The sequence below is a fragment of the Macaca nemestrina genome, chromosome 3 (genome assembly GCF_043159975.1).
Source record: "Macaca nemestrina isolate mMacNem1 chromosome 3, mMacNem.hap1, whole genome shotgun sequence".
Taxonomy (NCBI): Eukaryota; Metazoa; Chordata; class Mammalia; order Primates; family Cercopithecidae; genus Macaca; species Macaca nemestrina.
Genome location: NC_092127.1, coordinates 117,315,100 through 117,339,850, shown reverse-complemented (window position 1 = coordinate 117,339,850; position 24,751 = coordinate 117,315,100). Strand labels below are relative to the sequence as shown.

General features: G+C 43.8%; 1 long non-coding RNA gene across 1 annotated transcript in view; it reads right to left on the bottom strand.

Moving 5' to 3' along the window:
- LOC139362380 (uncharacterized) overlaps positions 1-23,778 on the bottom strand; it is a 29,620-nt gene extending 5,842 nt beyond the window's left edge. Inside the window, exons 1-2 of the long non-coding RNA XR_011621187.1 lie at positions 23,547-23,778; positions 20,930-21,143 (exon numbers count right to left, since the gene is read on the bottom strand). This is a non-coding gene — a long non-coding RNA (uncharacterized lncRNA). The remainder of the gene's footprint in view (positions 1-20,929; positions 21,144-23,546) is intronic.
- Between the last annotated feature and the right edge of the window lie 973 nt (positions 23,779-24,751).

The window sequence follows — 24,751 nt, the reverse complement described above, 5'->3', positions numbered from 1 at the left end:
GGGAGCCAGGGCAGGCTAATACAGTTGTTTTTTCCAATTCCTTCTTTTTAGTTTGAAGGATTAAAGAGTTCTTTGGGGATAGAAGAAAATAAATGTAATATTAAATTGATTTCAAGTTTGTGTGTGAGAATTTTTTGTTTTAACTGGTTTGGTTCTAGATTGTAAAAAAAGAAGAAGAAATGAAAAAGAACTCAGGTCTCAGAGGAAAGGTAACACCCTTCCACAGGGCTCAATATAATTTTTGTTTTCTTTTTTTTTTTTGAGACAGAGTCTAGCTTTGTCATCCAGGCTAGAGTGCAATGGCGTGATCTTGGCTCACCGCAACCTCCGTCTCCCAGTGATCAAGTGATTTTCCCACCTCAGCCTCCCGAGTAGCTGGGACTTCAGGCACCTGCCATCATGCCTGGCTAACTTTTGTATTTTAGTTGAAATGGGGTTTCACCACGTTGACCAGGCTGATCTCAAACTCCTGACCTCAGGTGATCCACCCACCTTGGCCTCCCAAAGTGCTGGGATTACAGGCATGAACCACCATGCTCGGCCTTTTGTTTTCTTTGAAGCTGGGGTCAACCCTTGAATGAGTCATCCGTGGTCAGAGCATTATAGTTGAAAGGCAGAAAAGCACAGTATTGGGCTCTGGATCTGGACTACTTGGGTTCAAATCCTAGCCTGGTGAGAAACTGTCACTCTGTGCCTCAGTTTCCTCATCTATATAGGAGATAACATTAGCGATACTTTAGAAAGGGACAGTTCCTGTAGGCACTCCATGAATGACACAGGGAACATGGTAAGTCTTGAGAGAAGGAAGGGGTGCTCAATTTGTCATCCTTGGTCATTCCCTATAAAGGCTGAGAGCACCTAAAAGCTATTTCAGGAAGGCTTCTGGCATTCAGAAGGGAGTCCCAATGATCAGAACATAAAGCCCCACAGGGCAGTTATCCAAGGAAACAGGAAAATTGTATATACACATCCTATTAGTTTACACATGCTTCGACTATTGCTACCCAAAGTGTGGTCTAAGGACCAGCAGCATCAGCATCTCTGGAAAGCTTGTTAGAAGTGCAGAATCTCAGACTTACTGGAATCAGAACCTGCCTTTGACAAATCCTCAAGTCATTCGTTTGCATGTTAAAGCATGAGAAGCACTGGTTTCAGTGTTACCCACTATGTTGATAACAACCATTTGCACCACCACTCCTAGAGGAAAGTGGAAGGAGTTTCTCTAGTCTTTGCAGCAGATGAGGTTCCTCACACCTGCAGTCACTGGCCACTGTGTGTCTGTGGAAAGAAAACCAAAGGACACCAGGGGAGCTGCTTCAAAAACATCTCTTTCCTGTAGGCTTTTGTTATGTTCTCAGCAAATCCAATAGCAAGATATTGGGTTCTGAATACTGCAGTAAGTATAAAATCATGACATACGTGAAATGTGAAAATCGAATATGCAGTGAAACTTGATCATTTGCATGTAATTCAACCCGTTGGACCACGTAGGGTGCACTATGTCTTCCCTAAGCTTGATGCCCTCTCCCTCAGCCTCTATACACAAATCACAACCCATTTACACCTCCATTCTTTCACGTATTGTACTGTTCTCTAATCCTTTTTTACTTACTCTTTGCCCTCAAGAGAGTGAAATCATTGACAACTGGGCTTGTGACTTTTATTTCATTATCTCTCACACCTAACACAATGCCAGAGACACTGAGATGTATGGAGTAAGCAGTCACCTAAATTTTCGTTGAAATGAAAACTGTCAACATAGAGTATAAAAAGACTAGACCACACCTTGTAAAAGATGTCATAGGAACCCTAGAATTTGTATTTTTATGCAGAAAATTAATCCAGATGTTGTCTATGTTTAATTAGTCAATTTATTAGGAATCTAAGGATATTGAAAGAAAATGCATCATGGGGGGGCGGAAATAAGAATATACAACGTGGCCGGGTCAACCAAAGAAGAATTTCTGGATGGAAAGTTTGGGGAAGGGAATGCAATGGAGAACAGAAGGGATGGGTGTGGTCTCTCTCTAGCCTTAGTAAGTGTCATGAGGCAGAGTGGCGTATACCCCATGCTGGGATCATCCAAATTATCCCAGAGTCTACAGCTTCTTGCCCACGTAGGCAGGGAGCAAAAGTCGACCACGGAAGTACTTCAGCAATTCACAGCCTTCCTATGATGCATGTCCTGAGCTTACAGGTTCTGGATGAGAGTTGAGGATTTCCTGTAATCATTGGGATTGTCTCTACTGCTGCAAGGACTGTGCTTAGAATGACACTGCCTGCAACCTTGGAAATGTCTCCTTCATCTGTGAGTAATAGCCAAACCCAAAAGGGTCATTCAAGCCAAGTACACACTTATATTTTTCTATAGAAAAGAAAACAAAAGATAGACACATGAGTCAGACAGATGGGGATCCCTGATCCAAAGCTATGCTGGAGGATGTGGCCCCAGTGTCTGACCAAGTGGGTCAGCTAATGGACTCTACTTCCTTGAATTCAACCAATGCACCAGCCATGGGTAGTGATGGGGCACTCTCAACCAATGCACCAGCCATGGGTAGTGATGGGTAGTGATGGGTCCTTTACATGGACAGGACTTGCTTTGCCACGCTTTCCTGTGGCTGTGCATGCATAGTAGAGTGTACCTTCTCAGCAGGCAGGTGGAGCCCAAGAGAGAAGAGCCTGTTGCCAAACTCACCACTCACATGGGGCAGAGAGGAGTTAGGTCTGCTATTCGAGGAAAACAGTATCCTCGAGTCAGTGTTGTTTCCACTTCCACGAGGTGGTGCCCCAGTAACCACCTACCACTGCTCCTTTAGGGACCCTCCTGGGTCTACAGGTGAAAGTGCAGATTTACCCACCACAAGGTTCACAAGTAGATCTAACCTGCATGTGAATCAAAATCCCAAATAGACCATTAATCTAAGGCTGAAAATTCACTCTCTCTTGTGTTTTCCATACCAAAATATGTCATCCAATACGGCTCATCAGAGGTTCTGAAATTAGATTTACTGACAACATGAACATATTCCAATAATAAAAATGATTCTTTATTATTAAATTCTTGAGGAAAAATTTAAGTCCAAAGACTAAATCCTCTTGTAAATGAAAGTCGAAAGGAAACAAATTTTTAAAACAAATGAAGTTGCCTAAAACAAATGAAGTTTTCCAAGTCCAAAATTCTTAAGTCGAAATTAGAGAGTTCTTGATTCAAAAAACAAAAACACGGGTGAGGGGCAGGGAGAGGATTCAGGTTCTCTCTGCAGCGATCCCACCTTCCTCTCATTGGGATGGATACAGTTTCTTCAAGCCTTGAAGTCTCACATAAATGCTCTCGTTTTAGAGAATCCAAAGATGTAATATGACATATAGTTATTATAGCACTGGCTTCCTACCCACAAAATTTGGAAAACAAAAGCACTCTCAGGGATTCCTGGAAAAAAATTAGGTTCCTAGAATTAGTGTGTCATGTTGGCAAAGACGATAGCAGAGACTTGGGGGGTATCTGAGAGGAAAAAAAAATTGCAGAGTTAGTCTTCCCAGGATCTGCACTAAAGGCCCAGAGCTGGAATTTAAGCTCAGCTGAGATATGCTTCCATGCAGGGTATAATGGTGACACAGCTCATTCACCATGTCTAGGGAGGAAGCATCTCCACTCTGAGCGAGGCCTTGTTGGAAATGTGCAGTGGTGGTGGTAGCCTTAGGCACTGGGTCTTATTTGAGAAATTTCTTTTCCTTCCAGCATGTCTCGAATTTTCATTTCCCTTTGAGTGCTGTGTTTCTGACATCTCAGACATGAATGGAGTGTAGGCTCTTAGGGACACTGAGCCCTAGATTCTTTCTGAACAGTGAGTAGGGAGTTAGTACTGGACCACAATGGTGCTTCACTTGTCTCTCACTACAGAATTGCTGAGGCCAGAAAATCTGCTTCCCAGGAGATCCCATTCACCTTTGTGTTTGCCAGAGTTGAGACTTGGACTAGGGGATTCCTGCCCCTAATAACTCAGGGATGTATCAACTCTGTGGACCTAGGATTTAACCAGATGACCTCTGAGATCTCCTCAAGAACCAATGATTCTATGGCTGCCAAGGTAACAGGTCCCTTCTGTTTTGCTCTCCAGGCTTGAGCTATTTCCAAGTCTCAACTTTTGCCAGGTAATTCCTGAAGCTCCAAAGGCCCCTATCCAACCAGCTTCCATTCAGAAAACTTCACACCTTCCACCTCTAACTCCTGTTGCTGGCCATCCCATGGTAACTCAGCCTCACTCGCTTTTCACTGACTCCTTACTGCCTTTCCTCGCCTTTCACAGACGTCTCTGGCCTCTGGAGCCTGGTCTCCTTTTAAATTGAAATCCTGGCAATCTCAGATCCTACTGCTCCACTTCAGGAGCCCCTATTGCTTCCCCATCCCTTCCTCGGGTCACATAAACATCACAGAGCATCTCCAGGCCTCAGGACAGAAAAGGGATTAACCAAAATCCACATATTACACATGCCACTCATAGAAAGACATTTCTTTTTAATCCATAAGCCTGCCTAACACTGCTTTGTCCCCTCTCTGATGGCTTGCCCTGGGGATAAAACTGCCAGCTTTTCCAGTGAGGGCAGTTAAACTTTAAAGATCCTCTCATCTGTGGTGGCGTTGTGACCTGGAGGAAGCTATTATTATTTAACATGAATCAGGGGCCTTCAGCTCCCTCATGCTTCCCACTGATCTCACTCTCACTAGTTACAGGCTTTGTACATCCCCTGCTGGCATTTCTGTATGATATCGCTGCCATACAGATGCTGATAAATGCTATATAAAAGTCTATTAAATTAATCTAATGGCTGCCATGCTGGTCCCCTAATGACACAGCAGATAGGAGGGTCTTTAAATGTAAGTGCTTCTAGGAAGGCTCAAAATTGTTTCCTCCACTGGACAGTGGTTTAAATAAGCAATGTATAGCTCTTAAGGGGATTTGCTCAAAACTTCAATTTTCTCTGCCCAAACTAGAGGCTCCATGTAGGAAACCACTTTACCAGGTTCCTGAAGACAAGCTTGAAAAATATTCAGATTTATTAGTTAAATTTTCCCTTTTATGGTTTTTCATCCCCCCTCGCTGTGTCCTTCTCACCTCTGTCATTTTCTCCTTCTATTCTGCCTTTTTATTAATCTACTTTCTGACTCTATAGATTTGCCTATTCTGGACATTTCATATATGTGGAATCATACAATATATGGTCTTTTGTGCCTGGCTTCTTCCACTTCATATATTTTCAAGGTCAAGCCATGTTGTAGCATATATCAATACTTTATTCCTTTTCATTTCTGTATAATATCTCACTGTATAATTATACCATATTTTATCTATCCACTTTTCAGTTGATGGACATTCAGATTGTTACCATTTTTGGCTATTATGAATAATGTAGCTATGAACATTTCTGTACAACCGCTTGTGTAGACATCTGTTTGTGTACAACTGCTTGCTTAGACATCTGTTTTCATTTCTCTGGAGTGTATACCTAGGAGCAGAATTGCTGAGTCATATGGTAACTCAATGTTGAACATTTTGAGGCACTGCCAGATGGCTTTCCAAAGTGGCTGCATCATTATACACTCTCACCAGCAGTGTTTGAGGGTTCTAATTTCTCCCTGTCCTCACCAACACTTGTCATAATCTGTCCTTTCGGTTCTACCCATCCAGTGGTTATGAAGTGATAGCTCATTGTGGTTTTGAATTGTATTTCCCTGATGGTTAATGATGTTGAGCATCTTTCCTCGTGCTCATTAGCCATTTGCATAGTTTCTTTGAAGAAATGTTTACTCAGATTCTTTGACCATTTTGCAATTGTCTTTTTTTTTTCTTTGATGCAGGGTTTCAGTCTGTCACCCAGGCTGGAGTGTAGTGGCACGATCTCGGCTCACTGCAACCTCTCCCTCCCGGATTCAAGCAATTGTCCTGCCTCAGCCCCTGGAGTTGCTGGGACTACAGGTGTGTGCCACCACGCCTGGCTAATTTTTGTGTTCTTAGTAGAGACAGGGTTTCACCATGTTGGTCAGGCAGGTCTCAAACTCCTGATCTCAGGTGATCCACCTGCCTCAGCCTCCCAAAGTGCTGGGATTACAGGCATAAGCCACCGTGCCCGGTCTGCAGTTATCTTTTTAGCTAACCTCTTGAGTCCATCCATCTCTTTTCATCTTCCTAGTCAAAGATGCCATCATGTTTTTGCTGGACCACTGCATAAGCAACCCAAATGACCTTCCTGTGCCTACTCCTGCTCCCTTCCAACCTACTCTTCATATAGCAGTCAGAATGTTATCTTTAAACTACAAATCTGATCTCATCACTTTTTATTTAACACCTTTTGGTCAGTTCCCATGGCTCTTGAAATAGAGCCCCAAATCCTTCATGTGGCTCACAAGGCCCAGGGTAACTTTTCCATCCTATTTTGAACCTCTCAACTCCCTACTCTGTGCTCACAAACAATGACCTCCTTTTAGACTCTCAAATGCTCCAAATTCCTTCTGAGCTTCCACACATGTACATTCAATAGGTTCTAACTGAGACCTCACATGTTCCAGGCACTACTAGGATAGACACTGAACATGTTGCAGTAACCGAGTCCAATACACCCCCTGACCTCTTGGAGTGGGTAGTCTGGATGGGGAGAGAGAGAATCAACAAGTAATTAAATAAATGGCGACATAATGCCAGGTACAAAAGGTACCAGGAAGGAAGAGTACGGTGCATTGCTCCCACTGCTGAAAATGCTCTTCTTTCCCACCCTGTCCTGCATAACTCTTCAGCTAATGCATCACATCTTCAGAAAATGCCACCATGATTTCTAGCTTAGGTCAGTTTCCTATATAATGCACTTTGTAACTCTTCTTCACAGCATATATCAGAAACATAAATCAATTATTATACTTTTTATAATCATTTAACATCCTTCTGCCCCACTGCATCATAAGTCTTTTTCCCTACTGTGTCCACAGTACTTAGCACAGTCTCTGGAATGAATATTAAAGATTTTGAACAGATATGGGTTGAACGAATAAATGAATGCAATAACAGAATAAGTGAATGACAGCTAGAACCCTAAGTGCCCAACAACCCTCCAACAGGACATCTGTTGTCTTAGACACCCCCACTTCTTTCACTGCCACTGCTCAAGTTCTGGAAAGTGCCTTCTTTAACTTAGTCACTGTAATTCAGATTGTTCCTTTTTATTGTCTCATTCCTAATATGTGCCCAAGGAAGAACAGTTCATCTGCCCTTTCGGAGATGATTCATTAGTAACATCACACTCAGACATCCATTGGAGTGTAGGATCAAGGACAGCACTGCAAGACTGGGACAGACAGTATGTATAGCATTAATTGCAGTTGGAGATCCCAGTATGTTCCAGGGACAGTCATGAACATGCCCTGGGCTTCCATCAGCCTGGCTGGTCAACGGGTCATTAGCCTCTTAATCTCTTATTTCCCCTTTATTCTAGGTCCAACCCAGAACCCACTGTTGGCAACTATGTAAATAAAAAAGCTGAGATCCTTCCTGCCTAGGTTTCCAGGCATAATTCTTAGCCAAGACAAACTGGAACCTAAGTACTTATGACCTTCTCTAGGTTCTCCCATCCTCATGCCCTGAATCCTTCCTGTAACAGCTCTTCCTAGGCCTTCACCATCCTAACCCATTTAAGGCCACCATGTAATGCCCCTAGCTGGAGCCTCCTCATCCACTTATCCCGGACTAACCCCCAGTTCCTCTTGTTCCCATTTCTCTGTTTCTTCATGGCTTCTCTCACTCCACATTTTTGGGATCTCAGAGTCATCAATCTTTCGTTAAATTTTTTTGATAAACCTTACTGGGCTACTTTTGATGAATATTTTGGTGAGTTTTAGCATACAAGAAAAATGAGATCGGGCAAAAATAGATACCCGAGATATGAATATATTTTTTCATTGGGCACTGACTGCATACCTGTTCTTCCTACAACCTGTCATTGTCGTCCCAACTTTTGCTGGTTCCTAGAGTTGGTTTTGGTTTTTCTTTGCTGATTCCTAAAGAGGCTGTATTTAGTCTCTGCTCCCCAGTGCCAAGCTCAGTGCCTGCAGGTGGTAGATACTTAGTGCAGGTTTAAGGGAGGATAGACAGAGGAAGGGAGAGATGAAGGGGAGAGGAAGGGGGAAGGGACAGTCTTAAGCTTATATATAAGAATTGTACTTCCTTAGTACACTGTCTTGAAACAGTGTAGCTAGTATAGCTATCCAATTTGGTGGCCACTAGCCACATGTGGCTATTAATATTAAAATTAATTGAAATAAAAATTCCATTTATCATCAGTCGTATTTCAAATGCTCAATAGCCACAAGTGGCAAGGGCTACTGTGTTAGACAAAGCAGATGTAGAACATTTACATCATTGCAGCAGGTTCTATTGGGCAGACCCTAGAAACTTCCTAAATGCCCATAAAAGTTTTGTTTTGGGGTAATAGGGAGGTGCTTGGTGGTCGTTTTGTTAAGCATGTGGTGAGAAAATGAAGACCCCAGATCTTAGACCCTGAATATAATATAGGCAATTCTCTTTATTTCTTTGAGAGGATAAGATTTTTGAAAAGAAAAACAAACAGAGAAATAGCTGGCTTATCTAAATTTAAGAAGGTAAAATAAACTTATGATTTCATGGACCTACGGCACAAACTTGAAAAAAAGGTAAGCAAAAAAGAAAAAAAAAAAAACCTTTATGATTAATTACTCCTATTACTCTTAATTTTAACCTATGTTTGAAATACCATCACCCTGCAGCAGAGACCATATCTGTTAGGCAAATTAGCAAGCCCTGTAACAGCAAGGGAGCATCAGGCATAAAACCTCATTGATCTTAATCCACTAACACAGACTTTGTGAAATTGCAATTTTTTTTAATGTACCAATTTAGTTAATTATATAGGAACTCTAAAGGGAATTCTGTTTTTAGGCAATCTTTAAAAAGCACTTAATGTGCACATATTATATATTTTTTACACTTATTAAAGTGTATTCCAGCAGAACTTCTGCTTAAATAATTTTTATTAGCTTAGTTTTTGTTGTATTTACTCAAAAGAAATAAAGTAAAAACAAAATTCTTTAGTGCAGAATTTTTATTAATTAAGTCAGGGCCTCTCTCGCTACCTCCTGATCCCTCTCTCCTGCAAGCTACATTGTGAAATAGTGAGATTTTTGGCTGGGCATGGTGCTCACACCTGTAAACCCAGCACTTTGGGAGGCTAAGGCAGGAGAATCACTTGAGTCTAGGAGTTCAAGGCAGCAGTGAGCTGTGATCACACCACTGCACTCCAGCCTGGGTGACAGACCCTGTCAGAGAGAAAGAGAAAAGGAGAGAGAGAGAGGAGAAGGGAGAAGGAGGAGGAGGAGGAAGAAGAAGAAGAGGAAGAAGAAGAAGAAGAAAGAAGAAGAGGAAGAAGAAGAAGAAGAAGAAGAAGAGGAAGAGGAAGAGGAAGAGGAAGAGGAAGAGGAAGAAGAGGAAGAAGAGGAAGAAGAAGAAGAAGAAGAAGAAGAAGAAGAAGAGAGAAAGGAGAAAGGAGAAGGGAGAAGGGAGAAGGGAGGGAGGGGAGGGAAGAGAAGAGAAGAGAGAAGAAAAGAGAAGAGAAGAGAAGAGGAGAAGAGAGCAGAAGAGATAGATTTTATTGTTTTCCCAGACATTGAAAAAATCTGCTCATTCAATTGGAAAGCAGTGCGCCATTTTCTTTTAGTCAGTATCTTCAACAATAGTGAAGTAAGAAGAGCCTCCGCTGAAATTTTAGGAAGAGAGGAGCAGCGGAAACCACACACCAAATAGACAGAAACACATTCCCTGCAGAATAGCAAGAGGATCTGTGAGGAGGAAACCAAGAGAACAGTCTTAACAACATATTCCAAACTTCCTGCAGTTGTTTATATCTTCAGACAGATGAGAAGTTTCTATATATAGCTGTGCTTTAGCAAAATACTTTTCAGCTCCTGCTCTATCCAAAGAATGATAGGTAAAGCACAATGGACTTTTTGCAAATGAAGAAAATGGGTTTTTTTTTTTTGTTTTTTTCAGTTTGATAAATCAGGTATGCAAGTCATTTAAGTGTTAGTTTATTCTCCAAACTATGCCTTCCTCTTCCATGGGGTGAAATCAAACATTGAATAATTAAAGCAAATATGAAATCATAAATAATTCCATACAGACCCAAGGCTGTGGACATCAGAGACTTGGCTCCAGCCCATTGCTTTGATTCTAAAGGTCCAGAGACATCCTGTTGACCTCTCTAATAGGAAGAATCTAAAGTGCAGGGTAACCACTGACCCTCATTGAGATAAGACATACCTAACCCTAAGTCTCAAACCTGAGAAGACATGACTACCTAGAATATATCTGTGGCCCCAAGGTCCTCAGAAGTCTTGGCAATGCTTCCTTTCCCTATTGTCATTAAAATACCATTTATATCTCCATGAACTTAGCCATTAGCTCCTTCCGGCCTTTTCTGAAATTACATAAGCAATGTGATACATATACCGAACTCCAGTCCAGAACTCTCATATGAACTCCAGGCTGCCCTGCCCTCAACCTTGTTCCACCAATGGTCTTCCCCATCTCAGTCAGTGAAAACTCAATCCTTTCCCTCACTCGGGCCAAAAACTTTGAAGTCATCCTTGATTCCTCTCACATCCCTCATGCATAAACTCAACAAATCCTGAATCTGATCACTTCTTACATCTTAACTGCTATCACCCTAGTCCACTTGTTCTCAATCCCATTTGACAATTTTGCATCTCAGTGGACATTTGGCAATATCTGGAGGCATTTTGGATTGTCACATGGAGAGGGTTCTACTGGCATCTGGTAGAGGTTCTACTGGCATCTAGCGGATAGAGGTCAAGGATGCTGCCAAACATTGTGCAATGCACAGGACAGCACCCCGCAAACAAGGAATTAGCCAACATAAACTATTAATAGTGGTGGAGAACCTGCTCTGGTCCAAGTCACTTTCTCTTCCCTGGATTATGTCTGTAGCCTTCTAACAGTTCTCTTTGCTTCCATTCTTGCTTCCTTCTCCATAATTATTCCCTGCATAGCAATAAGAGTTATCCTGTTAAATAAGTCAGGTTTGGGGGAGTGGTAGGAATCTCCATAAATGAAGGAGTGTTGAGGTGCCTAGGGGTTCAGTACTAAGTACTACCAGGCTTCTTAGAGTCTCTCTCATGCAATCCCACCCAATCATGCACCTAGAGCTCTAGTCCCCAAACCCAATCCTAGACTCAGGTCCCTTGACTATTGGAGCCAAACATCATAGCCCCCCCCAATCCCAACCATCTGCTCAGAGGAGAAGAAAGAGTCAGATGGTCAGAGAGACTGAAGGGATTGAAGAAGTGGCTCTCCTTTAATACTGCTTCATCTTGAATCACTGGGGACCAGGTGAAGCTGGAATGCCCTGAGAATAGAACACTAGAAAGGCCGGGGCACCAAGTCTTCCCCTTCACCCACTACCCCTAGTGCAGACTTGCTAGAGACACTCCAGACAATGTGTTTGCTGCCAGCAAGGCTCTTTAGCTGTCTCTATGAATAATGTAAAATGGAACATTTCCATTTCCATATCTATCTCTCTACAATGTGCACGCCCTGTTAGGATTATTAAATTTCTTTGAGTTCCTTCAAAATAAAAATGAAAGTCATAGTGTGCATTTGGGGAGTCACTGGAAAATTAGGGAGACCCCTGTAAATGCTGCCACCCTCAGGCAAGTTATAAGAAACACCCAGTAATTACTTATAATAACAAATGCTTGATAAATCTCCCAACTGTTGCATTTTAAAATAGCTTGGAAGAAAAATAAAAGGGTCCTTTATAAGCTGCTAATGAGTTATTGGCATCTTTCTTAGAGATATTCCCTGGGAAAGTTAACACCCAAATTAAATAGTGAGCTGAGGTAGACGCATAGTAGCCACTCCATCAATATTTTAATTATAAATAATGAGAACAGATGAACTTTCCCATCAACAGGACTTTGAACAAACAAATGAAGAAATCTGCATTCATGGCCCTTCTCTCGGCCTCAGCAAGACCTGGACTTAACATGGTTTGGAGGCTCTGGGCTGCTTTCTCCTTTTCTCCATTTTCCCTCCATGAGCAAGAAATGGAAAAAGAGAAAAAGACACTACCTTCTTCCCCACTCCTGGCCTTTGAGGTGACAATGGGTGTGGCACTCCTGCCCACAATGGTAGAATGATCCTTTTCAGGATTTGCTACCGGAAGGAGCTGACCAACTGCCCACAGCAGCCCAGGGCTCCAGCTAGAGGCAAGGTCCTGAGCCTTCCTTCAGGCAGGCAGTCTGTGCCTCTCCTTAGGTCTTGGAGTGACTGATCCGTAGGGCCCACTTTTTTTCCCAATTATCATTTTGCTGTATGCTTTCTCCTTCCCTTGTCCCAAATGTTATTTGCCAATGCTTGAAGTACATACTTTATATTGTTCATTTTTTCTCAACGTGTAGGTATAACGAGGGGCTGAGTTACTGTTATTATTACTAATAATAAAAAAATAGCTAACTCTTTTGAACTTTCACTAAGTGCTAAGCCCTGTTCTAAAGACTCATTGAATCCTTTTACCAACGCTATGAAGTTGGAATGACGTGGTGAGTTTTGAGGAAGTCCAACAATTAACCTCCCTGTTCCCACTGGAGTTGAGAACTAATTGAGAGATAGACATGAGTATCTGAAAAATGAGATCAAAATATCCTTTATTACAACGTAGCCAATAAGGAGAACATGGCTTAAGGCTTAGGCTTTCTAATGCTGCAGCCCAGTATTGGACTCCTCACCAAAGCCCCAGCAACAGGGAGTTATCACAGAATTGCTTCCAGGTGCCTGGCCCCATAAAACTTAGAGCAGAGCTGAATGTGTCCTTCCTGTGAGCAGCCAGGTTAGGAGTAGGCAGGGGGATGAATGAATAGCGGGCAGAAAGAGGACAGAATTACCTGCTTCATGGAAACTCGAGGCCTGAGTAAAAAACATCCCAACGCTATTGCTATTTCCAGGGCCATATAGCTGATATACTACATGCAATGCACTTTTCCTGGCCAAACGCCATCATTCCTGAGCCACAAGGGGAATCCACACTTTCAGTTGCATGGGAGATGAATTAGGATGGTGCCTCCCTACTCTCACCCATCTGGTTGTCAGAAGCCCTGGGACTTCTGGGCCTGCTCCTGGTCTATGCAAGTCCATAAACATTAAGTACCTCCTGTCATTCTGGAACTGTGTTGCTCGATATTTCAGTCATACTTTTATGAAAGAATGAATCTCATGGAACTCATCATTTCTGTTCCTTCAGTTTTTCTCATTTATTTCAGCACCCTCTGTGCCAAATCTTGTTACCACCGGACTCTGTCTTTGTCGAAGAGCACACCGGGAATACCAGGACTTGCGTGAAATGGAAATAAGAGGAAAGCAACTGAGGCAGCAGCAGAAAGCAGACCTTTCCAGCAGCCCAGATTCAAGGCCAAGGGGTGAAATGAACTCAATTCTGATGTAGTGTAGGACTCAGGTCTGAGCCAAGGGTGCGGGGCACGGAGAGGGCTTCTGGCAAAAATGTGAGTGCTTCATATTTAGCATTGTAAGTCAAGGAAGGATCAGAAAGCTGGGTCCAGCCCTAGGGAAAACAGGCTGAAAGAAGATGAGAGGGTCAAGGCGCCAGCTGACCAGTGGTCTGAGACATCTGGGAGTCCCAGAGGAATTTGGAATAGAACCTGGGACATGAGGATGGACTGAAAGCTAAACAAGTGGACAAGCCAAGCACTCCGCTAGGGTAGGGAGGGAGGCAGGCTGCAGTGAATTAATGGGAAAGGGGTGCCCCTCCCTGGCCCTCTGAGTGTCCCGCTCTCCTGCATAAATAGGGATGAAGCCAGCTCCTGACCCTGCAGTCTTGGATATCATTGACTTTGAAGATTCCGGGCTCAGGAAGTGATCCCAGTAAGCAGAAGTGAGGGAGTAGAGGAAGTGATTTGGGAAGAGAAAAGTCCATGAAGGGCATATTAATGAGTGAGCTGCTGCTGTGAGCCAGTGGGCTCCACCCCCCAAGGGCTCCCTGGGGGAGCTTCTGCAGCCTTCACAGAGTCACCTATTGACTCCGAAGATTCTTCTTCTTCTTTTTTTTTTTTTTGTTTGTTAGTTTTTTTGAGACAGAGTCTAGCTCTGTCGACCAGGCTAGAGTGCAGTGGTGCAATCTTGGCTCACTGTATCCTCTGCCTCTGGGTTCAAGCAATTCTCTTGCTTCAGCCTCCCGAGTAGCTGGGATTATAGGCACATACCACCATGCCCAAATAATTTTTGAATTTTTAGTAGAGACAGAGTTTCACCATGTTGGCTAGGCTGGTCTTGAACTCCTGACCTAAAGTGATCCACTTGCCTTGGCCTCCCAAAGTGCTGGTATTACAGGTATGAGCCACTGCGCCTGACCAGCTTCGAAGATTCTTGGTTCAGGACAGAGGTGGACACAAAACACACGTGCAACAAGCTCTTGGTGATGGGAGTGGGAATGCGAGTGGGTGGGTGTGGTCAGTTATTTTCTAATGGTATTGTGACAATTTTTTGTCCAAAGCAGAACTCTTTGGAGAATGGAGGTGTCATTAATAATTACTAAAACTAGTAACTAAAGATAATGACCTTTCTTGCGTCTTCCAAAAATAAATTGTCAAGACTGCCTCAAAGAGACTGACTCCAGGAGCAGATATTTTTCAATGAAAAACAATGATTTTGTGCTTCCTTCCCCTCCCAATCCCAGAGGCTGGGGTAGCAGAGCCCCTTGCTGCCCACCCCCACCACATTTCGAGTTGCCTGTGTCCACCCGCATCTACCCGCATTCACCTGCGTCAGAGGTGGACAGCTAGCTTCAGCCTGCTGACAGCTTCCCATCTCTGGCCTGTCGCACTCTCTGCTTCTCTGCCTGAGGGCTCCTCACATCCCGGAGCTTGCTCTGATGTCAGGAACGACCCAGAAGTGTGGCAAATTAAGTCCCCAGGGAGGCAACCTTGTTTTTTTGTTTTTATTTATTTATTTATTTAATTTTATTTTTGCAACCTTTAACCAATGGGAATGGAGCTGGTGAATTTGCCCAGTCTCCCTGTGTTCTGGTGGGTGACTGTGGAGGCTGCACAACCTTCCCCAGGAACACCTTGACAGGACTGAGCCCACTGGCCCACAGCAGTAACTCACGCAATAACATGCACTTCGTGGACTTTTCTCTCTTCCCAATAGCACTTCCTCTACTTCTGCTTCTTGGGATCACATCCTGAACAAGCAACCTGCCCCCAAGTCTTGTCCTAGGATCTGCTTTGAGGAGAATCCAAGCTAAGACACTGGATAGCAATGGAAACCCCATTCAACCTTACACTGATTGAGGTCCTGCTTGTGCTGGACTCTGGGGATGCAAAGTCCCTGCTTTCTAGAGAAAAAGGGGGCAGCCAAAGCAAATACACGTGCCAGGACCCAGTCACCAGAGCTGGGTCTCCCAGATGGCCTACAGATGGTCCTGCTCTCGTTTTCTTATGAAAGGGTAGTTATGGTTACAGATGACACTCTTGCTGCTAAGACCCAGCTGCTGCGGGCATCCTTCAGTCCACTTCCTCGGGGAATGCTGGGCAGGTCGTCCATCCACAGGGTGTTCATCACACTCCCACCATGCACAAACAACACTGCTGGCATACAGAGAAAGACAAAACCCAGTCCTGCCTGCAGAGCTCCAGCAGTTAAACACACAAAACAGGTGAAGCCAGTTTGAGCCCAGGCCTCAAGCATGTCTGATGCATGTATGTGCATGAGCGGATTTGCACAGCAGCAGGGGTCTGCTTGGAGGAGATTAAGGATTGGAGAAGACAGCAAGGGGCCCATTTCCCAACCCAGACTCACAAACTATCAAAATCAATGAAAGACTAAGTCTTTTAACAAAATAGGACTTGCAATTGTATGTACCCTAACCACAGCAGTGATGTCCCATCACCTTTGCCATATTCTATTGGTTAAAAGCAAATTCCAGACCAGGTGTGGTGGCTCAGGCCTGCAATCCCAGCACTTTGGGAGGCCGAGGCAGGTGGATCACTTGATCTCAGGAGTTCGAGACCAGTCTGGGCAATGTGGCAAAACTCTCTCTCTACATAAAAAAAAAAATAGCCAGGTGTGGTTGTGTGCATCTGTAGTCCTAGCTACTAGCGGGGCTGAGGTGAGAGGATCGCTTGAACCTGGGAGGTCAAGGCTGCAGTGAGCTGAGATCGCGCCACTGCACTTCAACCTGGATGACAAAGTGAGACCCTGCCTCAGAAAAAAAAAAAAAAAGCCAATTCTACATCCCCCACATCCTGCCCACACTCAAAGAGAGGGATTACATCAGAAGGTAGCACCAGGAATCATTGGGGTCATTCTACAATCCATATGCCATGAGGGGTAGGGAGGTAGTGCCTGGGATTTTTACTTATAAATGGTGCCATTTATCAAAAGAGTGAATTAGGCTAGGTGCAGGGGCTCACACCTATAATCCTAGCACTTTGGGAGGCTGAGTCAGGAGGACTGCTTGAGGCCAGAAGGTCTAGACTACAATGAGCTATGAGTATGCCATTTCACTCCAGCCTGGGTGACAGGCCAAGACCCTGTCTCTGAATAAATTGACAAATTAATTAATTTATTTAATTTTTAAAAAAGAGGGTCCAATTTGAGGGGCAAAGAGTGCGGTGGTGAATCTTAGAGTCAATGGAGATCAAAATAGGATCTGCAGAGAATTTTGGAATTTATCTCAGTTTAACTGTGGGAAAAGAGACTAGGCTGTGGAAAATGAGACTTGGGTTTCTGGGACAGAGGACAAGAGGAGGCCTCAGGGACTCTGAAGATAGTTCTACTGATTCTGTTCATTTGTTAGAAAAACCAAGTGATAAAATAGACCTGTGATCAAATCTCTGTAGCAAGGATGAAGGGGAGGAAAACACAGTTGTATTTTCAAGAGCAGGAACTGTGTATTTTAATGGATGCATTTCCACGTTTATTGAAAGGAAGAAGCAGACCAATTGTCTCAAGTTCTGAATTTATTCCCTGGAGAAAAGATTTCAGCTTCTTCTGAGAGAAAATGGATAATCACAGGAGGCTTCAGAGGGCATACAAGTGAGGGCTTTGGGTTCAGAGACAAGGCAGCTGGAGCGCTGAGCAGGGTGAGGGGCGAGAGACGCACTGAGATAGGAGAACAGGGAGCCACTGTCCAGTCCCAGCCATGCGGTGTCTTAGCTCTGTGACACCCAGCCTATGACCTGGCCTCCTCCAGCCTCCATCTCTAGGCCTATTCCATGGAAATGTCATGGAATGCTTATTTTTCTGAGCTGTCCTGAGGACCAAACAAGAGCATTCATCCCACAGAATTTTAGAAGTACCTGCAAAGAGAAATATGACTAAGTCCCATCTTCCTTCAGCTCACAGGCCTGTTGATTTGTGTGAGCCAGTTTTATCAACCAGAGTGTGGCCAAAACACATGAGATGTTCCCAAAAGACTACCTGTTGCATAGCACTGATACCATTTCCTACCTTGATACCCAAAGCAGGAGTGGGTGGAAAGTTAACTGAGGTGACCACAGGAGTTCTCTTTACTAGGACAGAGTCTAAAGTGTTCTAACATGATTGTTTTTTTTTTTTTTTTCCAGTACTACCCATTCATTTCACAGATATGTCCTGATATAATTTTTTAAATCGATCTTGCCAGGTGTGGTGGCTCACGCCTGTAATCCAAGCACTTTAGGAGACCAAGACGGGCAGATCACCTGGAGTTGGGTGTGCAAGACCAGCCTGACCATGGAGAAACCTAGTCTCTACTAAAAATACAAAATTAGCCGGGCACGGTGGCACATGCCTGCAATCTGGCTACTCGGGAGGCTGAGGCAGGAGAATCGCTTGAACCCAGGAGGCGGAGGTTGTGGTGAGCCGAGATCATGCCATTGCACTCCAGACTGGGCAACAAGAGTGAAACTCTGTCTCAAAAAAAAAAAAAAATTGATCTCAATATCATGGAATTAGAGACAGCAGAGAACCACCTATCACTGATATGTCCTCAAATCATACCCACAATCTCCTTGCATCTCAGTTTTTTCATCTGTAAAATGAAAATAATAATAATAATACAATAATTATCCACCTCAAATGGAGGCTCAAAGGAGAGAATGGCTATACCGTTGTTTCCTAAACTGAAATAAGAATCCAAGCAGGAGCGAAGTGTGCTCTCTACTGTGTGTGTTTCAACTCAGTCCGAGGATCCTGAAGATCCTAGCACCATGCAGCTGTAGTTGACATTTGCAGAGAACTTCATGATTGTTAAAAGTTATTCTTTCCCCCAAATACTATGGCACCCTGCTCCTTCTGGCCTTAATAATGGAAATGGAATTGGAAGCATGAATGCTGAGGTAATTGAAGTTAGAGTTTATCAATGTGAGAGCTGGAATTAGGAAGCCTAAGGCCTGGCACCCTGGTGCAGATGCTTCGCCTGTGACCGTACAACTTTCCACGCAACCACAGACACCATCAAAGGAGCACATGATCCGCATCAGCTTTCAGTTTCTGCACTGACCCTAAAGATGGCCGAGGGTCACAAGGACCTCCTGAGCTGCAACATCTTGTTTCTGAGTTTCAGACAAACTTCAACTGAGTTCTAAAGCAACCTGGATCCAATTATGGAATTATTAGATGGATACAAATGTATGAAACAATTAAAAATACAATATGGGCATGATATTGCTTATCCTTGGTTTTGTTGGATGACATCCATCTTTTTTAATGGTAGGGGAAAAAAGTATGTACTCACTATTTACTCAAAACCCACCACCCGCAGGCTCAGAGGAAGCTCTGGGCATCTGTCAGCAGTTGCTTTTCTCTAGTGGCCATTGGCTTGCCCCAAGCCAGCCGGACATACCCTCATCTGATTCCATTCAGACCAAGAGTGTTAAGAAGTCTACTGCCCCCACCCCCGCCCCCAATATCTTTGGTCCTCTTCTTCCTTTTAGTGATAGACCTCCAGTTACTAAGTTTTCACAGAGCCTACGGCCACTCAGTTAAAGATATCATTTTGCAAATGCCCCTGGAGCCAGGCGCAGTCACATGACTAAGTTTGTACCAAAAGATTAGAAATAGAAGCAGTTAATGCAACTTCTTTTTTTTTTTTTTTTTTTTTTTGAGACCGAGTTTTGCTCTTGTTGCCCAGGCTGGAGTGCAATGGCATAATCTCGGCTCACCGCAACCTCTGCCTCCTGGGTTCAAGCGATTCTCCTGCCTCAGCCTCCCGAGTAGCTGGGATTACAGGCATGCACCATCACACCAGGTTACTTTTTTGTGTTTTTAGTAGAGACAGGGTTTCTCCATGTTGGTTAGGCTGGTCTTGAACTCCCAACCTCAGATGATCCGCCTGCCTCAGCCTCCCAAAGTGCTGGGATTACACGCGTGAACCACCATGCCCAGCTGATGCAACTTCTTTAAAAGGAAAGGATAAGCTTTGGCCTTCCTCTCTCTCCCCTCAGACTACAATGTGGATATACTGGTGTTGCTCTCCTTTGGATAGTGTGGACAGAAGTGTCAACCTAGGGAATAGTGGGGCAACAAGAAAGAAGGAACCTGGGCCTCTGGATATCCTTCTAGATCAGAGCCACAAATTCCGCCCAGCCAGCTTTTCCCAGAATATTATGTAAGAAGACATAAGCTCCTATTACTAAGCTACTGTGTTTGGGAGTATTTTTGTTACAGCAGCTGAGCCTAGACTTTGACTAACACACCTGTGCATTGGTGAAGAAATGGGCTGAATTATAGTGTGACTCCTATACAAGAAAAATATTAATTGATGCACTCTTATGGATGTTAAAACTGTAACCAGGACATTGAACATCAAAGAACATAATAAATGAGGGTGAACTCAAAGATCATAGGCTTTATTTTCATAGTCCTCACAATTTCTAGGCAAGTATTAATCTTGTAGACCACTAAGTACATGAAAACTACCTTTCATAATGGCAGGTGTGGAGGAGGGCTGAGGAAGAAGAAAAATGTTGAACCTCCATAGAGCATTTACTATGTACTAAAGACTCTACTCCACATGTTATATCCTGTCAATAGTGAAGGTAGATATTATCCCCTCATTCCCACTGCCCCATCCACATCTTAAATGAGAACATGGGCTCAGAAAGGCTTGATTTGCCCAAAGTCAGCAAGTTTGAGAGCCAGAATTTGAACCCAAATCTACTGGTGTCAAACTTCTTCTCAAGAATAAAGAATCAATAAGAATAAAAGTGGGTTGCCATCTCATGACAATTATGACCCTTCAAATAATAAGCACTTTACACTCATTTTAAAGCTCTAATAATACCAGAGAAGTACAATTTTGAGCAGGTGAAAGGACCTGTATTTTTTTCTGCAAAGTGTTGGTGAATGCTACCTTCTTGTCTCTGTCACCTCTGCTTCAGGATGGGGACCAGGGCTAGAGCTTTGTGTTCTTAGCACCCCATCCATATGCCATTCTGTGTGGTCACACATCTCATCCAACTTCCTAGGACTCTCCATTCCCACTGTGGTCAGTCTAGCACTTCAGTGAGACAGAGGACTGACTTGGAGAAACCAAATCTAGAACCAGACCCTCTCACTGAGACAAGTAACAGGAGGCCAAACTGCCCGCAGGTGTTGGGATCCTAGATAAAGCCCTGACTCTCCTCAAGCCGGCGTTCAGTGGGGAGAGAGAGACAATAAACAAAACCATATACACAGCGAAGAAATTACGCGGGTATGGGGACAGAGACTGGGCTAGAAGGTAGCTACTTTACATCGGAAGGTTAGGGAGTGCCTCTCTGAGGACACCAAGGATGTTTCACCTGAGCGAAATGCGGAAGTAATTTGTGCAAAGTCAACAAGTTCAAAGTTACCTAAGGTAAAGGTGTGTGGTTTGGGAGACATCAGGAAGACCGCCTTAGCACCAGGGCTGAAGGAAGAGCTCCTGGATTCCCTGTTCCAGTCTCTCCTCTTCATGGTCCTGTAGTCCCCGCAGGGTTTGAACTGGGAGCACTCTCTAGCCCAGACCAGGATTCCACGACAGGTCCCCATTCCCAGGTGGCAGCTGGGAGAGACGAGGCTACAGAGCTGGTTACCAAGACAGGGAATGAGGTTGGGACACCAACACCAGACCTGAGGGCAGGGTGGGGAGTGGGGCTCAGGAACCAACAGGTAAGCCAATTAGTAGAACTGGGACATCAGTGCCAACAAACAGCAGAGCAAACAAACTGCAGTGTCTGGATGTGGAATTTCCAAGGAAATGTATGACTATTTCAGCACAGTTCACACCTCCCTCACTCCCACACAAAATGTGCATTCCCTCTGTCTTTGCCTCTTGCTTCTCTCCCTTTTGTTTACTCTATTCTAGGCACACTTGCCACCTGGCCCGACTCACGTCTGCCTCCAATGCTTGAACTTGCTGTTCCCTCTTTCTGGAATTCCCTTCCCTCAGATGCCCTCAGGGCTCATGCTCTTACCTACTTCAGTCTTTGCACAAATGTCACCCTCTCAGTCAGGCCCATGCTGGCCACCCTCTTCCAAATTGCAAACACAAGATGGAGGAAGAAGCTCCCTGGCTAAAGGAGAGGAACCCTGTGAGGGAACCTGGCTCAGCCAAGGACAGAAACAATATGTCACTTAGGTGAAAGTCAGGCAGCTGTGGAACCCATCCTGGCACCCAGCATTCCCTTCTAATTGCCTGGGGAGAGTTGAGGAACCAAACTAGAATTCCACCATTGATATACCACTAACACTGGGGTCCGGGCACATGAGTTTTGGTTTTACTGTGTTTGTGTGTTTTTTAGGGGAATATAGACAACACATTACCAAAAAGGTTCAAAATTTAAAACATACCAAGGGACACTCAGTGAAAACCCCTCCTGTTCCTCTTGCCTTTTAACTACCTGCTCCCTCCACCAAAAGCCATAAATCTTATCAGTGTCTGGTGTATCTTTCCAGAAATATTTTATAGATAAACAACCAAAGATGTTTCTATTCCCCCCCCGCCCTTTATCCAAATGGTGGCATCCTATACATACCCTCTTCGCTTTTTTCACTTAAATGTCTTAAGATATCTCCCTCTCAGCTTCTTCACTCCTGTCACAGCAGCTTAGTAATCTCTTTAGGTATGCTATCATGTTTTATTTAAGCAGTTCCCTTTTGATGAACATGTGGGCTATTTCTAATCCTTTGTTGTCAAAAACAGTACTGCAGAGAATAACCTTAAACACAGATCATTTCACCATGGATAATTCCGTTGGGATTGCTGTACCCAGGGTGTGAGCATTTTTAAGTTTTGATCAACAGCACCAATCTGTCCTTCCTAAGGAAAACCCCCTATATGAGCAGGCAACCGAAATATGACTATTTCAGCACAAAACCCACACTTCAGTGCTCAGGACTTGGCCCATAGTTGGAGCTTAATAAATGTTTGTTAGGTGAGTATATGGGAGGATGAGAGGATGACTAGATGGGAGGTTGGGTAGATGGATATACAACTAATGATGAAATTCAAGACAGTGCAAGTACTGCCTCCTTCCAGAAGGTCTCTCTGAAAACCAACCTACACTTATTCCTCTCTTTTTTGTTTCCAGGGCCACAGAGTTTAAGACTTAATTGTTCTTCTTCATATGTATCCCTTTTGTGTCCTTAAATTAAGGGTAAATTCCTGGAGGGTCAGGACGACAGAGACTGGCAGGAAACAGCAGAGCAGATGGAATCCCAGCTCTACCATGTACTAGCTGTAGGACTCTGGGCAAGTTGCTAAATCGACCTGGCACCAGCTGCCTTGTATGTCAAGTGGGGGTGATTACACTTGTACTTACCTACCCCATAGGTGGTGCTGAGAGAATTACACATGCTAATGAGAGTAATGAGCTTAGAACGTGCCGGCCAACAGCAAGCCCTCGACAAATGTTTGCTGCTGATCATGATCGTGTTTCTGTTGTATCTCTTCCATTGCTTACAGTAGTGGTGGGCACACAAAGAGATATTCTGCCAGTATTTCACCGCTGATTCCATACACTTTCATAAACAATCAGTTTTAGTTGAACCATGCCATTCTTCCAGCATGCACATTGCTTTTGAATGCTGTTGAATATCTCTGACCTTATCTGCTTAGCTTGAGTCAACACAAGTATACATTAACTTATTCCATGAAAATTTAATATTATCAACCAGGAGCCAAGATTGGAGCCATGAACAAGACAGCAAAATCTTTGCCTTCATGGGGGCTTCATTTTAGTGAAGGAGACACAGCCAAAGGAGCTAAGTGAAAGAGGCAGCCACTCTGGGGAATTCACTGCATGAAATGACTTTGTTTTGAAAGTTTCAGAGGCAGAATTATCCAGATTGTCTGTCGGCATATCCCAAATGTACCTGGCTGTTTGCTTTGCTCTCGAGTTCATTCATTTTAGCTATGAAGCTTTTACCCAAGTGCTCGGAATTTCCTTTCTTGAACATCCCTTTAATCAGATCCATTCCCCTCCTCACCTCCTTGATCATTCTTCTCCAGCATAGTTGCTAATGATGTGTGCATGTGCCAGACTTGCACAAATGTTGGGCTGCCAACCACTCTGCGCCTGTTAATTTCATTCTCAGCGCAAGCCGGGATCCTTGAGTTACAACAGATGCTGCTTCCCTGGGGCTTCAGTGCCCATCGATCAGCTTTGTTGATGAGGAAGGAAAGTTTCCTCCTTGACTGCCATTTGAATATAATTTATTGTGTTCTGAAAGAAAAGTGGAAAGACGAAAATGTATGGATGGGCAATAATACAAATGAATTGTGATGGATGACACTCAGATTTCAGTTTCAAAGGAATATGCTTTTAAGTCGATAAATGATTGCAGTGGTGAGACGAAGTCTCCACAGCTGTGCCAAATGGGCCCTTCTAAATGGTCAGCGTGCCTGTTGGAGTCCACGAGGGAGTGAGATGGACAATTATAATAAAGAAAATAATAAAATAAGCACATGGTGTTTAAGAGCAATGACACCATAAACAGACTGTGGATTTTAATCCAAGCTCCAATCTTGAGCAAGTTACTTAATGGTTCTGTGCCTCATTTCCTCAAGTGTAAAATGGGAATTCTAATACCCGCTTCTAGTGGGATTTCTGGGAGGATTAAATGAGTTAAAATACAGGAAGTCATTAGAACAGTGTCTGGCATGTAGTAAGCACTAGATTGATATTTGCTCTTTTTGTTGTGATTAATGATGAATGTTGCACTCTACCAGGTCCTGAGCTAAGCCTGTTTGTCCACGACTTCACTCCACTATCACCACCACTCTCCCTGTGACCATCATTGTGCTTACCCTTTACAGGGGGAAATGGGTGGAGAGCTATGCACTTGTCTTCCAAATACAGAAGAATTTCTGACTTTGCTCTTATCCTCACTTAGGTTTTTGTTGTTGTTTTGTTTTGTTTCGTTTTGTTTTTGGAGATGAAGTTTCACTCTTGTCGCTCAGGCTGGAGTGCAATGCTGTGATCATGGCTCACTGCAACTCCCACCTCCTCAGTTCAAGCGATTCTCCTGCCTCAGCCTCCCAAGTAGCTGGGATTACAGGCGCACACCACCACACTAGCTAATTTTTGTATTGTTTTAGTAGAGACAGGGTTTCACCATGTTTCCCACGCTGGTCTCAAACTTCTGACCTCAGGTGATCTGCCCTCCTCAGCATCCCAAAGTTCTGGGATTAC